Here is a 17366-nt window from a genome sequence, read left to right as displayed (position 1 = left end):
TTTGACCTTGTCCCAGGAGAAGGCTCAGCTTTTCGCTAATCGCAGACGCCGTGTGGGACCCCGACTTCGTGTTGGGGATCTGGTTTGGTTATCTTCTCGTCATATTCCTATGAAGGTTTCCTCTCCTAAATTTAAACCTCGTTTTATTGGTCCGTATAGGATTTCTGAGATTCTCAATCCGGTGTCTTTTCGTCTGACCCTCCCAGACTCCTTTTCCATACATAATGTATTCCATAGGTCGTTGTTGAGGAGATACGTGGCACCTATGGTTCCATCTGTGGAGCCTCCTGCCCCTGTTTTGGTGGAGGGGGAATTGGAGTATATTGTGGAGAAGATTTTGGATTCTCGTGTCTCTAGACGGAAACTCCAGTATCTGGTCAAATGGAAGGGTTATGCTCAGGAAGATAATTCCTGGGTTTTTGCCTCTGATGTCCATGCCCCAGATCTTGTTCGTGCCTTTCATGTGGCTCATCCTGGTCGGCCTGGGGGTTCTGGTGAGGGTTCGGTGACCCCTCCTCAAGGGGGGGGGTACTGTTGTGAATTCTGTGGCTGAGTTCACTTCTGTGGTCACAAGTGGTATTGCAGTCTCTGGGCTTCCTCCCTCAGGTGTTTTGGTGAGCTCGTTGGCTGCCTTGCTATTTAGCTCCACCTGAGTCTGTCTTCCTTGCTCCTTGTCAATGTTCCAGTGTTGGATCTGAGCTACTGCATCTTTCCTTGGGCCTGCTGCTCTGCTAGATAAGTGCTTCTAGTTTGTTTTCTGTTTTTTCTGTCCAGCTTGCTATTAACTTTTGCTGGAAGCTCTGAGAAGCAAAGGGGTGCACCGCCGTGCTGTTAGTTCGGCACGGTGGGTCTTTTTGCCCCTTTGCGTGGTTTTCGTTTTAGGGTTTTTTGTAGACTGCATAGTTCTCTTTGCTGTCCTCGCTCTGTCTAGAATATCGGGCCTCACTTTGCTGAATCTATTTCATTCCTACGTTTGTCTTTTCATCTTGCTAACAGTCATTATATGTGGGGGGCTGCCTATTCCTTTGGGGTATTTCTCTGAGGTAAGTCAGGCTTGTATTTCTATCTTCAGGCTAGTCAGCTCCTCAGGCAGTGCCGAGTTGCATAGGTAGTTATAGGCGCAATCCACTGCTGCTTATAGTTGTGTGAGGATAGATCAGGTACTGCAGTCTACAGAGATTCCACGTCTCAGAGCTTGTCCTATTGTTTTTGGTTATTGCCAGATCTCTGTATGTGCGCTGATTACTGCACGCTGTGTTGCCTGATTGCCAGCCATAACAGGCCCCATAGCTGTGCCATATAGTGCTCTGCACCGTTCATTATTGCCCCATAGATGTACCATAGAAAGCTGTGCCATATAGTGCTCTGCAACGTTCATTATTGCCCCATAGCTGTGCCATATAGTGCTCTGCACCGTTCATTATTGCCCCATAGCTCTGCCATATAGTGCTCTGCACCGTTCATTATTGCCCCATAGCTGTGCCATATAGTGCACTGCACAGTTCATTATTGTCCCATAGCTGTGCCATATAGTGCTCTGCACCATTCATTATTTCCCCATAGCTGTGCCATATAGTGCTCTGCACTGTTCATTCTTGCCCCATAGCTGTGCCATATAGTGCTCTGCACCGTTCATTATTGCCCCATAACTGTGCCATATAGTGCTCTGCACCATTCATTATTGCTCCATAGCTGTGCCATATAGTGCTCTGCACCGTTCATTCTTGCCCCATAGCTGTGCCATATAGTGCTCTGCACCATTCATTATTGCCCCATAGCTGTGCCATATAGTGCTCTGCACTGTTCATTCTTGCCCCATAGCTGTGCCATATAGTGCTCTGCACCGTTCATTATTGCCCCATAGCTGTGCCATATAGTGCTCTGCACCGTTCATTATTGCCCCATAACTGTGCCATATAGTGCTCTGCACCATTCATTATTGCTCCATAGCTATGCCATATAGTGCTCTGCACCGTTCATTCTTGCCCCATAGCTGTGCCATATAGTGCTCTGCACCGTTCATTCTTGCCCCATAGCTGTGCCATATAGTGCTCTGCACCGTTCATTCTTGCTCCATAGTTGTGCCATATAGTGCTCTGCACCGTTCATTTTTGCCCCATATATGCTCTATATAAATCTCTGCCATTGCTGCTGCTGCAATAATTAAAAAAAATGCCATACTCACCTCTCTTGCTTGCAGCTCCCGACGTCTCGTCCCGACGTCTCTCTGCACTGACTGATCAGGCAGAGGGCGGCGCGCACACTATATGCGTCATCGCGCCCTCTGACCTGAACAGTCAGTGCAAGAGGACGCGAAGACGGAGCGGCGCCCGGCGGGTGGAACGCGGCAGGTGAATATAAATACTCACCTAGTCCCGGCGCTCCTGACGCTGTCGCTGCCTGTCACACTGTCTCCGGGTGCCGCAGCTCTTCCTGTCAGTGGCCACTGGCACCGCTCAGAGGAATGAATATGTGGCTCCACCCCTATGGGAGTGGAGTCCATATTCATTTCTCTAATGAGCAGTACCAGTGGCCGCTGACAGGAAGAGCTGCGGCACCCGGAGACAGTGTGACAGGCAGCGACAGCGTCAGGAGCGCCGGGACAAGGTAAGTATACCTCAGCGCCCTCTCCCCCTCACCCGCCGACCCTGCCGCCCACCGTGACTCGAGTATAAGCCGAGAGGGGCACTTTCAGCCCAAAAATTTGGGCTGAAAATCTCGGCTTATACTCGAGTATATACGGTATTTGGTATTACCGGATTCAGAATCGCCCGATCTATCAATAAAAAAAAGGATTAACCTGATCGCTAAACCGCGTAGCGAGAACAAAAGTCAAAATGCCAGAATTACATTTTTTTGGTCGCCGCGACACTGCATTAAAATGCAATAATGGGCGATCAAAACACCGTATCTGCACCAAAATGGTATCAATAAAAATGTAAGCACGGCACACAAAAAATAAGCCCTCATCCAACCCGAGATCACGAAAAATGGAGACACGGTCTCGAAAAATGGCGCAATTTATTTATTTATTTTTGTTTAACAAACTTTGGATTTTTTTTCCATCACTTCAATAAAATAGAACCTAGACATGTTTGGTGTCTATGAACTCGTAATGACCTGGAGAATCATAATGGCAGGTCAGTTTTAGTATTTAGTGAACATGGTAAAAAAAATCCAAAAACCGTTGTGAAATTACACTTTTTTTGCAATTTCATCGCACTTGAAATTTTTTTTCCATTTTTGAGTTCACAATATGGTAAAACCAATGGTATTGTTCAAACTTACAACTTGTCCCTCAAAATACAAGCACTCACATGGCCATATTGACGGAAAAATAAAAAGTTATGGCTCTGGGAAGAAGGAACGAAAAATGTAAACGCAAAAACGAAAAAGGGCAAGTTTTCTAAGGGGTTAAAATTGCTGTTGAGAAAAGGCACCCTTCAAATATGAGTGACTTGGGGCAGTTTGCTAAAGAAGAGTGGTCCAAAATTCCTGTTGAGAGGTGTAACAAGTTCGCTGATGGTTATAGGAAGCGATTTATTGCAGTTATTTGTTCCAAAGGGTGTGCAACCGAATATTAAGTTGAAGGTGCCAACAATTTTTTCTGGCCCATTTTTAGAGTTTTGTGCAAAATTATGTCAAATTTTACTTTTTTTCTGTTTTGCTTTGTATTGTTCTAATACACACAAAGGAAGTAAACATGTAACAAAACATGTGCAATTGCAATATTTTTCTGGGAGAAATACTACATTTTCCAGAACAATTTCAAAGGTCCCAATAAGACTGTATTTACCATTGCAGAAATTACCTTGCTTCGCATTATGTACTTTGTAGATCCAAGTTTCCCTAATCTGTGAGCCACAGTCCAATTGTTACAGTCTCTACAGACTGTGTTATAATCCTTTCTAGGATATCACTTTATTCACAAATGTTTCCAAGAATTGTCTAAAGGTACCGTCACACTCAGCGACGCTGCAGCGATATAGACAATGAGCCGACCTAAATTAGATCGCTGGAGCGTCGCTGTTTAGGTCGCTGTAGAGACGTCAAACACAGCAATTCCAGAACGATGCAGGAGCGATCCAGTGACGTAACGGCGACTCACTTCTCGTTCTCGCTGGTTGTTAGCTCTATGTAAAACGTTGCTGGCGTCGTTGCTTTTGATGTCAAACACGACGATACACGCCGACCTGGCAACAAAATAAAGTTCTGGACTTCTAGCTCTGACCAGCGATGGCACAGCGGGATCCAGATCGCTGCTGCGTGTCAAACACAACGAGATCGCTATCCAGGACGCTGCAACATCACGGATTGTTGTCGTTCTCGTTGCAAAGTTGCTGAGTGTGACAGTACCTTAATAGAAATGTGTGGCTCTAGTCACTATTTACTGACACACCTTGAGATGGGGAAGTCAGAGAGGCCGCGGTGAAAAGCCAAAAGGTTACGTCATAAAGAGAGGGTTAAGACAAAGGCATAATCAGGTCACAGTCCAAGGTAAAAATTCCAAGAAGGTAGCAAATCAAGATAAGGAGCTAGGAAAATGGATTGTCAAAGGCAAATCCAAGGTTGGTAAAAAAAAAATACTAGAACTTACAGCAGAGAGCAAATACACATGAAACTAAAGCTTTAGTCACACTAAACGACTTACCAACGATCACGACCAGCGAAACGACCTGGCCGTGATCGTTGGTAAGTCGTTGTGTGGTCGCTGGGGAGCTGTCACGTCCCCCCACCGGCGTCCACAGGGTTAAAACTGCTTTCGGCGAGAGCGCTGCTAATGCACGCGCTGCTGCCGAGAGCTTCCCTGCACTGACTGTGTCAGCGCCGGCAGTAACAGCGGTGACGTCACCGCTGGGCTCTGCTTTATGTGAGTATGTACTGTTTTTTTTAACTTTTACAATGGTAACCAGGGTAAATATCGGGTTACTAAGCGCGGCCCTGCGCTTAGAAACCAGATATTTACCCTGGTTACAAGTGAACACATCGCTGGATCGGCGTCACACACGCCGATCCAGCGATGACAGCGGGTGATCAGCGATCAAAAAAAGGTCCTGATCATTCCCCAACGACCAACGATCTCCCAGCAGGGGCCTGATCGTTGGTCGCCGTCACACATAACGAGATCGTTAGCGGGATCGTTGCTACGTCACCAAAAGCGTGACGTTGCAACGATATCGTTAACGATATCGTTATGTGTGACTCCAGCTTAAGCAGAGCTACAACTTGGAAAGAAAAGAGGCAGATAGGTAAGTGGCTTAATATCAATGTATTTCAAAGTCAAACTGACTCCTACTTCAGGACAACAACATGTAGTCATCTACATGTTGTTGTCTTGAACAAGGAGTCAGTTTGACTTTTAAAAGCGTTGACATTAAACCACTTACATCTTTCTCAGTCCTTGGATCCTGTTTTACATCAATCAAGCAGCGCAAAACAGTTCTACCCTCTTTGATACTGACAACTCAGCACGCCCCTGCCCCAGATTGAGCAGTTGAGCTGCCACTCACCACACTGAGAGCAGGAATCGTGACAAAATCAATTGTTTTAGATGATTATTTCAACAATTAGATAAATACTACACTAACTTAATTGCATCTTACAGGGAGAATTGCGATACTCTCATGCACGGAGTGCTTTACTGGGTCCATATGGTGAGTTAGTTACTGAAGAGGAGCTCCGTGTCTTTGATGGGCAGATGGAAGGACTTCGTCGTCGTAGAGAATGTCAGCAATATGAGAAGGAATTAAAAAGAAAGGTAAAACAGCTGCAAGCTCGTTTACCAACGCCTCTGATCAATGTTAGCATCAATACAGAGCTTCTTCAGCAGACAGAGGATCCAGAATGGTGTCACTGCATGTCAGATGTGATCAGTAGTATCTCCAATCTTCTGTGCAGCACTAATGGTACATCAGATTCTACTAATGAAATGGTCAAAACAAGAAGGAATCGTTCTCCTTCACCTTCACCGATAAAAGAGCTTCTCAAGTATGGAGTGTCAGTACGAAGACTAAAGGTTCAGTTTGAGAAGCAACCACATGGTCTATCTCCAATTAAGTCCTCTAAAGTAAAACCAGAACCAGAAGACACCAGTGATTCTGGGATAAGTTCAGAAGAGTCTCCTTCACTCCGGGGGTCTCCTGTCCCCTCTAAGACATTAAGAAAAGAACGCATTGTCCTCTTGTTTTTAAGCCATTGGAAGAGGTCAGCATACTCGGTGCATGCTGCATTAAGAGCTACAGAGACCACAGATTCCCAAGAATCTGTGAAGGATGATAATCATGATCAGGATACACAACATAATGATCTTCCCAATATGATCCAAACAATAGAGGACATGGACATAATGGAAGGTAACATGTGTGATGAGGAAATATCCAACAAGGAGCCTCTTATTGATTCAATGGGAGGGAAAAGGCAAATAATGTTACACATAAAAAATGATATGATATCCCAGAATATTCAGGACAGTGATGACCTTACCAATGGTAAAGATGCTTTGGTACAGAATAACCCTCCTCGTGTAGGTGGAATTTTGGAAAAACTACTAAAGCAAAGAACAACAGTTCAACGTCTAATTGGAAGTTGGCGCACCATATCTCCAGATGTCCCCATCTCTTCCAGACATTCATCAAATTCATCACCTGACAATTTGCTGTCAACATCTAGTGGCCAGACACCTATAAATCATGACAGTCTTACGCTGGACTTGTTCATGTTGGGATACTTTAGACTTCTCGAGCAAGAGCTACCAGAAGAGGAAAGACGTATGAGGCATCTGCTCTGTTTTGAAGTGTTTGATCAGCTGGGACGTTATGGCTGGCCAACAGCTAGAGAATTCCACTGCACCGTCTTACAGGAGATCGCCACTGGAAGGCGCACTTGGACTGATGGTTTTGAGGACATCAAAGTTCGATTTTTTGGACCTGAAGCACAGAAAGTGGAACAAAACAGAAATGCCCACATTTCTGATAGCAATGACATATGTCAGTGTATTGAGAGAAGCTTTTCATTCTGGAAAGAGAAGGAAGCTGAAATATTTGGCGCAGAATCATAAACAGATGAAACAGTTGTCAGTATTGAGAGTAAATGTACTGTGACACTTCTAAAAAAAGACCAACTCTTTGAGAAGACCAGCCCAGTCTACATAATTTTTTTTTTTTATTTTACCTCTTTTTTTGACCATCACCTAGAGGTCCATTTTTCACTTCAAATTTGGGTGCTTGGCCCAAAGTATTTTACAGTAGTTTTATGACTGCAAATTTTCCGTCACTTATTGGATAACATCAATGCTACTAGGAGATCATTATAGCTTTATATTTTAATCTAAAACATTTCTCAAGACACCATGCATTGTTTTTCTCATAAAGTAATGGAATTATTGGCTATTAAATGTAATATAGCGATGGGCAGCAAGCAATAAAAGCACTTAAATATATTGAAAAATACATATGAGTTAACTATGGGTGTCAAATCCAATATCCTCATTAAACTAAAATACTGAGTAACTGAATGTATATACAGTATGTTGGGGCACAGCTGCTAATTTAAGATTACATTGACTTTTGAATACTTTTTTTTACATATAGTATTAATTTGTATTAAAATTTGAGTAACTTTGTAAATACATTGTAATTTTCTCATCTCTGGTCTAAATATACAGGTGCATCTCAAAAAATTAGAATATCATCAAAAAGTTAATTTATTTCAGTTCTTCAATACGAAAAGTGATACTCACATATTATATAGAGTCATTAAAAACAGTGTGATCTATTTCAAGTGTTTATTTCTGTTAATGTTGATGATTATGGCTTACAGCCAATGAAAACCCAAAAGTCATTATCTCAGTAAATTAGAATACTTTATAACAGCAGCTTGAAAAATGATTTTAAAATCCAAAATGTTGGCCTACTGAAATGTATGTTCAGTAAATGCACTCAATACTTGGTCGGGGCTCCTTTTGCATTAATTACTGCATCAATGCGGCGTGGCATGGAGGCGATCAGCCTGTGGCATTGCTGAGGTGTTATGGAAGCCCAGGTTGCTTTGATAGCAGCCTTCAGCTCGTCTGCATTGTGAGGTCTGATGTCTCTCACCTTCCTCCTGACAATACTCCATAGATTCTCTATGTGGTTAAGGTCAGGCGAGTTTGCTGGCCAATCAAACACAGTGATATTGTTGTTTTTAAACCAGGTATTGGTACTTTTGGCAGTGTGGACAGGTGCCAAGTTCTGCTGAAGAATGAAATTTCCATCTCCAAAAAGATTGTCGGCAGAGGGAAGCATGAAGTGCTCTAATATTTCCTGGTAGACGGCTGCGCTGACTTTGGTCTTGATAAAACACAGTGGACCTACACCAGCAGATGACATGGCTCCCCAAACCTTCACTGATTGTGGATACTTCACACTAGACCTCAAGCAGAAATGCCCACATGCATGGAGAGCCTGTGTGTTGGGCTCTCCATGCATGTGCTGTGACTGTCACACATGCAGCTGCGGCGCCGAACATATGATCAGCCAGTGCACTCCATGTATTCAGGTTCCCTCTGCAGCTTATTCGGTGAGCGCTATAGTTTGCCGAATAAGAGGGAACCCGAACAAATTCACTCAACTCTAATCACAACCTAATGCTCTGACTGTCCAGTGGCTTTCCTGACCCAAGAGTGACAGCTGCAAAGAAATACATGCTGTCATGATCGGCTCTGGAAACCAACGGCCAGTCTGAGCATTTTGTTGCGATCCTTGTCCAAGTTATACAGCTGTCTGACCCTTCCTTTAGACTCACAGTCAGACGCCTCTCACCTAGCCAAATCAGATCTTCTGCTTTGCCCTGATGAGGGGCAACCCCCCCAAAACACGTGTCTGCAAATGTAATGTGTGGTTTGGTTTCTTCTGGTGTGGCCCAGCTCAGTAAAGGGTCAATATTGACTTTAAGAATTGCTACTTCCAATAGTCCAAGTCCTTTTCCTCTCTGAAGAGGCTATTTGCTAAGAAATGAAAACCTCTTTAAATAACTGTGCACCGAAAATCCTAAAAAAATGTCATATGCTACCATCTCTTGTGTTATAATCTATTGGAAGATAAAAATGAGAAGAATTAAATTATGCTTAGAATAAAATTCTGCTATATCCCCCCCTACCCCTCCTGACATATGACACCTGGACAATCCTGATGCTTGGAAGTGTGTGTGTTCAACTTTAAAACTCTTGGGAGGGGGCAGCTGAGACTGGCAAGGAATGTGCCAGGAGGACGGCCATCGGGTGGGTGATCTATTAATAATCCCCCTCCCCGAGCTGTGAGCTCAGAGACATTAGAAATACTGTATACTTTTGCCAAAGGAGCCGGACAGACTCACGGCCATTCTGTGCTTCCAGATCTGGTGAGTTATGGCTGATAAATAATGTAAAGTTAATGTTCTTGGGTGTTTTCAGTAGTGCTCATTTAATGCAATATTTGAGGTCGTGCCACGCTTGTTTTCATGTCCCAGGTTATTTTGAAGGGTGTTATTGCGTCATCACAGATACAAGTGGCCATTTTTTTGTGTTTTTCTGCAGAGATATAAGATATTTAGGGACGTTTTGCTTCTCTTACCACTTTTATTTAGTAATTTACTTGATATTAATCACGTGATCTGCAGTAATCCCTAATGTTTCTGATTTTTTTTTAAACATCCCGTTCGTAACAATACTCTCTCGGGGTTTGGTTCCTCACAGATTTTAGATGCTGCATTGTAAATACACTAGTAGAATTTTTTTTTTTACAATTGCTGTATATGTCTGGTGCTGCATGTGCCCCTTGGGCTAATATTAGTGGTATCACTGGTAGTAGAGCATGATAAGTAATTGGAATTGCAAAGTGCAATCACTACAGTGCATAAAATTGCTGTAAAGGACGGACCTAATGGGCACAATGGCACAGGGTAAAAGCTGCTTTGTCACCCAGTATTTGACTATATGAAGGTTCCGTTTTAATAACCTCCAGTCTTCATGCACAGAAAATCTTAATATATTAAAATTGGGAGATGACCCCGACTGGAAATACAGCCTTGTAAATATGCCCTGAGGCTGGCTGGTTATTAATCCTCTCATTGCAGACTTGCTCCTATGGGATTTACTAATTGTCCCTTGTACCGTTGGAGTTAGTACAGCAGACCCCTTCCGCTCAGACAGCTGATAAGTGACATTTTCAGAATTGCTGCAGCTGAGGGATGTCCCCACTAGTTAGTGCCTATTGTAGAATGGTACAGATAATACTCTAAGATACGAGTCCACTTTTCAATTGAGCAGGAAACATCCGTCTGATTCTGAAGCATCTGTTAACACTCTGGCATCAAGACGGATTAAGCCCAACACAATGTAAATGACGGGGAGCAGGAGTCACTCTGCAGGATGGATGTCTGTGGCAAGCTCCATTCCCTTACATAATACAAAAATGACTAAAGATGTCATGAAACTGTTGTATTAGATTACCAGTTTGTCTCCATCCCCAGCATGAATGATTAATCATCACTGATTGATGCTATTTGATGCATCTTGGTTATACCGCATTCACACATGGATGTGTCACGGTCCGAGACCTGTCGGATCTGTTGATCCGAACTTATATGACTATGAGGCTCAAGTCAAGTTTGGGTCAGGAGGCACGTGGACAGTCCCTACATCACGGTCCATGCTTGGACCATGACCTCCATACATGTGACTGCAGCATTAGGTTTAGGACTTGTTAAGTTGGGCATAAATCAGTCCATGTCTTGACCTTGTGCACCACAGACCACGCATGGAGAGTACACAGACCCATTAGAACCAGTGTGCTAAAGCACATGGCTGATTTTCCATGCTGACCACTCGCAGCATGCACTACCTTAGCCCTTTTTACAGACCACAATAGTGAATTCAATGTCGAAGCAGATCTGGCATCCGTCTGCAATGTGGATGAGCACATGGAGCTGCAGACGGAGACATTCTCGTCTATCACTTGTGCACACGACTGACCCATTTTTGCACACAGATGTAAGAGTAGCGTAAAAATCATCTCTGTTCTGACCGTATGCCAAAGCAAAGTCAATGTGTTTTCTCACATGACCATTTTAACACTGTAAAAATCGCAGAGGGCACTACTTTGATTTATGTTTCATATCTGGCTTTATCCATTATGAGGCAGGTCGCTCGGCCAACAACCATCGTGGCTGTCTCTCCCATGCACAATAACATAAGGTCCCTGACCTTAGTCTTATACTCACCAGTCGCTGTCTTCAGCTCTCCCCAGCGCTGCTCTGGTCCCGCGCCACCATCTTGTGATTGCAACTTCTGATTGGCCAAAAGTCAGAGGTGACGGTAACAAGCTCTCAGTATAGGTCTATGAGAATCTTGTTCTGGCCTCGTTCTGGCTTTCATAGACTTACATTGAGTAGTGACTTTGGACTCGCCGATCACACACTGGAGCGATCTGGCAGGTCACAATTTGCAGAATATGACCAGAGCGGCGCCAATAACAGAGGAAGATAGCAGCTGGTGAAATTGAGACTAAAGGTACCGTCACACTAAGCGACGCTGCAGCGATACCGACAACGATGTGGATCGCTGCAGCATCGCTGTTTGGTCGCTGGAGAGCTGTCACACAGACAGCTCTCCAGCGACCAACGATCCCGAGGTCCCCGGTAACCAGGGTAAACATCGGGTTACTAAGTGCAGGGCTGCGCTTAGTAACCCGATGTTTACCCTGGTTACCAGCGTAAATGTTAAAAAAACAAACACTACATACTTACCTTCAGCTGTCTGTCCTCCGGCGCTGCGCTTTCCTCTGCACTGTCAGCGCCGGTCAGCCGTAAAGCAGAGCGGTGACGTCACCGCTGTGCTTTCCGGCTGGCCGGCGCTGACACAGGATGCAGGAGTAGTGCAGAGAAGCAGAGCGCCGGGGACAGACAGCTGAAGGTAAGTATGTACTGTTTTTTTTTTTTAACGTCTACGCTGGTAACCAGGGTAAACATCGGGTTACTAAGCGCGGCCCTGCGCTTAGTAACCCGATGTTTACCCTGGTTACAAGTGAAGACATCGCTGGATCGGTGTCACACACCCCGATCCAGCGATGTCAGCGGGAAGTCCAGCGACGAAATAAAGTTCTGGACTTTCCTCAGCGACCAACGATCTCCCAGCAGGGGCCTGATCGTTGGTCGCTGTCACACATAACGATTTCCTTAACAATATCGTTGCTACGTCACAAAAAGCAACGATATCGTTAACGATATCGTTATGTGTGACGGTACCTTTAGGGAAGGGGACTTACATTATTGGCACCACTCCAGCACTGCAATAAAAAAATCACTGGAGTGGTGCTTTAAAGGGATTGTCCAGCACTAATATATTTATCACCTATCCATAGGGTAGTTCATCAATATGAGATAGGTAGGGTTGGACTCCAGGCACCTCCATTGCTTAGATGATATTTACCCTGGCAGTTGTAAGAAATGTACTGAACTAAGCATTGTTTAGTGGACACTGCCAAATACTGTCATTTATTGCCCATTAACTTGAATTTTTAAAAGGAAATGGCCTACTCTAAAAAGTGAATTTGGATTGCTTAAGTGCAATTTCGTAGCATAATGTTAGCATTTAAATACCCTTAACCTTGGTGAATTGTTATCATAGTCTACTATACAGGAAGAGAAAGTTGTTACATGGTTCATTGCTAAGAAAAAAAAGACCTATAGGCCCCATACATATTAAATAAAATTCGGATGAACCCACCAATGTTGGCAGTATGGACAGACCAGCTAATATGTTTCGGAGCCTCCCAGCTCTCCCCAGACTGATGATTTTAAGGGAGAAAAGGACAAAAGATTCCAGTCAGTGGGACGTCATTGGCTGATCCTTTTGTCTGGTGGGGAGATAAGCTGCTGCCTGAGGAGTGTAAAGGTACCGTCACACTAGACGATATCGCTAGCGATCCGTGACGTTGCAGCGTCCTGGCTAGCGATATCGTCCAGTGTGACAGGCAGCAGCGATCAGGCCCCTGCTGTGATATCGCTGGTCGGGGAAGAAAGTCCAGAACTTTGTTTCGTCGCTGGATCTCCCGCTGACATCGCTGAATCGGCGTGTGTGACGCCGATTCAGCGATGTCTTCGCTGGTAACCAGGGTAAACATCGGGTTACTAAGCGCAGGGCCGCGCTTAGTAACCCGATGTTTACCCTGGTTACCATCGTTAAAGTAAAAAAAACAACCACTACATACTTACCTACCGCTGTCTGTCCCCGGCGCTCTGCTTCTCTGCTCTGGCTGTGAGCACAGCGGCCGGAAAGCAGAGCGGTGACGTCACCGCTGTGCTTTCCGGCTGCCCGGCGCTCACAGCCAGAGCAGAGAAGCAGAGCGCCGGGGACAGACAGCGGTAGGTAAGTATGTAGTGGTTGTTTTTTTTACTTTAACGATGGTAACCAGGGTAAACATCGGGTTACTAAGCGCGGCCCTGCGCTTAGTAACCCGATGTTTACCCTGGTTACCAGCATCGTTGGTCGCTGGAGAGCTGTCTGTGTGACAGCTCTCCAGCGACCAAACAGCGACGCTGCAGCGATCCGGATCGTTGTCGGTATCGCTGCAGCTTCGCTCAGTGTGACGGTACCTTAACAATGGGTCTATCTGTCTGGGGAATTGGGAGAGATAGCTGATGGCTGAAGCAATCATTGGGCCAATGGCTATCTAGTGTCAATAGCCAGGCATAGTCCATCAAGTCCGACTTTTTATCATTACTAACATACACTAGCAAAATACAAAAACTGTCCTTGAATAGCAGAGAACAATTTTCCATACAGGCTAAAAAATTCCTTTATTTCCCTATGGGGAGGTGGACGGATCCCTGGTCAATATTCTCAGTTAACAGTACGTTTTTGAAACTGATAGCACAACTAACCCCTGGGAATAATGGTGTCCTATCTGATCAACCCCTTTCTGATACAGCATATAGACACCATAGACGAGGGACCTACTCTTTAAGGTACCGTCACATTAAGCGACGCTGCAGCGATATAGACAACGATGCCGATCGCTGCAGCGTCGCTGTTTGGTCGCTGGAGACCTGTCACACAGACAGCTCTCCAGCGACCAACGATGCCGAAGTCCCTGGGTAACCAGGGTAAACATTGGGTTACTAAGCGCAGGGCCGCGCTTAGTAACCCGATGTTTACCCTGGTTACCATTGTAAATGTAAAAAAAAGACCACTACATACTTACATTCCGGTGTCTGTCGCGTCCCCCGGCATCAGCTTCCCTGCACTGTGTAAGCGCCGGCCGTAAAGCAGAGCGGTGACGTCACCGCTGTGCTCTGCTTTACGGCCGTCCGGCGCTGACACAGTGCAGGGAAGCTGAGGCCGGGGGACGCGACAGACACCGGAATGTAAGTATGTAGCGTTTTGGGTTTTTTTACATTTACAATGGTAACCAGGGTAAACATCGGGTTATTAAGCGCGGCCCTGCGCTTAGTAACCCGATGTTTACCCTGGTTACAAGTGAACACATTGCTGGATCGGCGTCACACACGCCGATTCAGCGATGTCAGCGGGTGATCCAGCGATGAAATAAAGTTCCACACTTTCAGCTCCGACCAGCGATGGCACAGCAGGATCCTGATCGCTGCTGCGTGGCAAACACAACGATATCGCTATCCAGGACGCTGCAATGTCACGGATCGCTATCATTATCGTTCTAAAGTTGCTCAGTGTGACAGTACCTTAAGAGCCAGAGCCCTGGAAAGAGTGGCCCACATTGTAGCAGACTCTGCATGACCATGTATTATGGGTGCCCATTAATCTGACTGGGCACTGTGTAATATTAGATTTCCCGCCTGCAACTTCACTTTGCAATATCTACTGATTTTTGGACCATCATTTTAACAACTCTTTTTTGGGTTACTTCAAGGATTTGTTCTTGTTTTAAAAACAGATTGTGAATTTCGTAATGTTAGTAGTTTATCAAAAGAATAGCCACTTGTCTGCAGATGGGTCTTGTTTAGAAGCCCCTACGCACCAAATCTATGGGGAAATAGGAATTTGGCAAAGCAGCATCCATTTCCATAATAACATGTTGTTAACTTACCAAAGTATCATCTATATGATTTTTACTATAAAAATCAGATAGTTAAACATAATCTTTTTCGCAATGTTTTTATTATTATAAAACATTACATTTTTTTTTAATTATGACTTTTTTACATCATTTTGGGGACGACCATCTAGCCTTGGATGTTTTTAACAGCAGTTAGAGATATGCTTTACTGCAGCTACTGTATACACAGTAGACTATAGAAAATAATGGACTTGGAAATGATTTCTTGACTCCTATGGGAGAGTGTCCGAACAATGGTCTGCCACCTGTGCATATGTCATTACGCAGGAAGGGGGAGAAGGTTAGCTGTGGCCATTGCCTATTCACAATAATACAATGCCATCTTATTCATATACTGTTATCCTATCTAAGATGATAATGAGATTACGCTAAAAAGAAAAGTATTTGAGGGTCAGTGGCTGGAGTGAACACTACAAGATTTGGGGATTTCTTTAAGTGCATAGTAACAAGGAAAATCTAAAATAAAATCATATCAAATAGAGTTGAAATCCTATGTATCCTATATGTAATTCCTTACTTATTGGAAGGGAAGCCACAGGGAGAAAAGGAAGTTTTATTTTTCCTGCTGCTTCTCATTTCCAGTCATTGGTGTGGGGCAGAGTTGTAATAGTCACTGCTCGTTATACAGCATGGCTGTAATCACTCCCCGGGAATTTGATTGACAGCTGGCTCTGCATGTACACTGCGCACATACATTCTGCACATCTGGCTAGCAATCAAAGTGCCATAGAGTGATTACAGCCTGTTGGCAGCGGATTAATCTCTTTACTGTCCAGCCATGAATATACTGTATATTTATTCAGGAACAACGATAAAGTAGCTTACAACTGGAATTTCTTATAGCTTAGTATCTTAGCATCTTCTCTGCCAGCTTGCGAAGTGAAAATAAAACAGCTTCACACCAGAATTGGTAGTTCTGGTTAGTCAGATATGGCACTGTGAACTTCAGAGTTGCTGCTGGCGGCCATCTTTGCTTCTTCTTAGTGCACTGTTCACTCTCCTCTGGACTGTTCACTTGGTCTTTGCGTTTCTAGGTCTTGGCCCATAACCTGTTGACAGTGAATTAATCTCTGTACTGTCAGCCGTTCAACAGTGAATATATAGAAAGATAGATAACACAGCTTACAGCCTGTATTATTATTATTTATTATTATTATGGCGTCATTTATTCCATGGCGCTTTACATGTGAGGATGGGTATACATAATAAAAACAAGGACAATAATCTTGAACAATACAAGTCACAACTGGTATAGGAGGAGAGAGGACTCTGCCCACAAGGGCTCACAATCTACAAGGGATGGGTGAGGATACAGTAGGCAAGGGCATACCTCCCAACCGTCCCGGATCCCGCGGGACTGTCCTGATTTTGACAGTCAGCCCCGCGATCCCGGGTGGGACATTAGTTGTCCCGCACTACGTACCTAGGGCGGGGACAATGCAGGGGGCGGCACCTAAGCAAGGTTTGTGGCTGTTTTTTTTTTTTGTTTTTTTTATTTATAAAAGCTGGGTCACCTCCCGACCGACCCCGCCCAACTGCCCGCCCCCCCAGCCGCCTCCCACCCACCCTCCTTGAAGACGTTACTCACCCTGCTCCAGCGATGGTCTCGGCTTCTGCAGCGCTCCTGAATGAGCGGTCACGTTGGTACCGCTCATTAAGGTCATGAATATGCGCATATTCATGGTCCTTAATGAGCGGTATCACATGACCGCTCACCCAGGAAGAAGGTGCTGAGCCGGGAGTCGGGATAGAGCAAGAGGGATGGCCGTGCGGTGAGGAACAGGTAAGTATGAGGGATGGGGGACAGGGTAGGGGGATGAAGGAGGACGGTAGCCGTGCCATTCAAGATGGGAGCGTGGGGGGAGCGCAGGGGGAGTGGAGAAATGAGCCATGCATACAGGAGGGGGAAATATGAGCCAAGCATACAGGAGGGGGGGGAAATATGAGCCATACATACAGGAGGGGGGGAATATGAGCCATGCATACAGGAGGGGGGAATATGAGCCATGCATACGGGGGGGGGGGGGGGAAATATGAGCCATGCATACAGGAGGGGGGGGAATATGAGCCATGCATACAGGAGGGGGGGAATATGAGCCATGCATACAGGAGGGGGGGAATATGAGCCATGCATACGGGGGGGGGGAATATGAGCCATGCATACAGGAGGGGGGTCATTATACAATATTAAGCATCATGTGGGATCATTATACAGTATGGAGAACTGTGTGTGGCCATTATACAGTATGGAGCATC

At 45.0% G+C, this 17366-nt stretch overlaps 1 protein-coding gene across 1 annotated transcript in view; it reads left to right on the top strand.

The window, feature by feature from the left end:
- Nucleotides 1–9320: 9320 nt before the first annotated feature.
- KLHL30 (kelch like family member 30) overlaps nucleotides 9321–17366 on the top strand; it is a 114794-nt gene continuing 106748 nt past the window's right edge. The window contains exon 1 of the mRNA XM_069727745.1: nucleotides 9321–9378. The gene's annotated coding sequence lies outside the window, so the exon portion shown is untranslated. The remainder of the gene's footprint in view (nucleotides 9379–17366) is intronic.

The sequence above is a fragment of the Ranitomeya imitator genome, chromosome 5 (assembly GCF_032444005.1).
Source record: "Ranitomeya imitator isolate aRanImi1 chromosome 5, aRanImi1.pri, whole genome shotgun sequence".
NCBI lineage: Eukaryota > Metazoa > Chordata > Amphibia > Anura > Dendrobatidae > Ranitomeya > Ranitomeya imitator.
The sequence above is the reverse complement of the archived record's forward strand: the minus strand, read 5'-3'. Positions and strand labels throughout refer to the sequence as shown.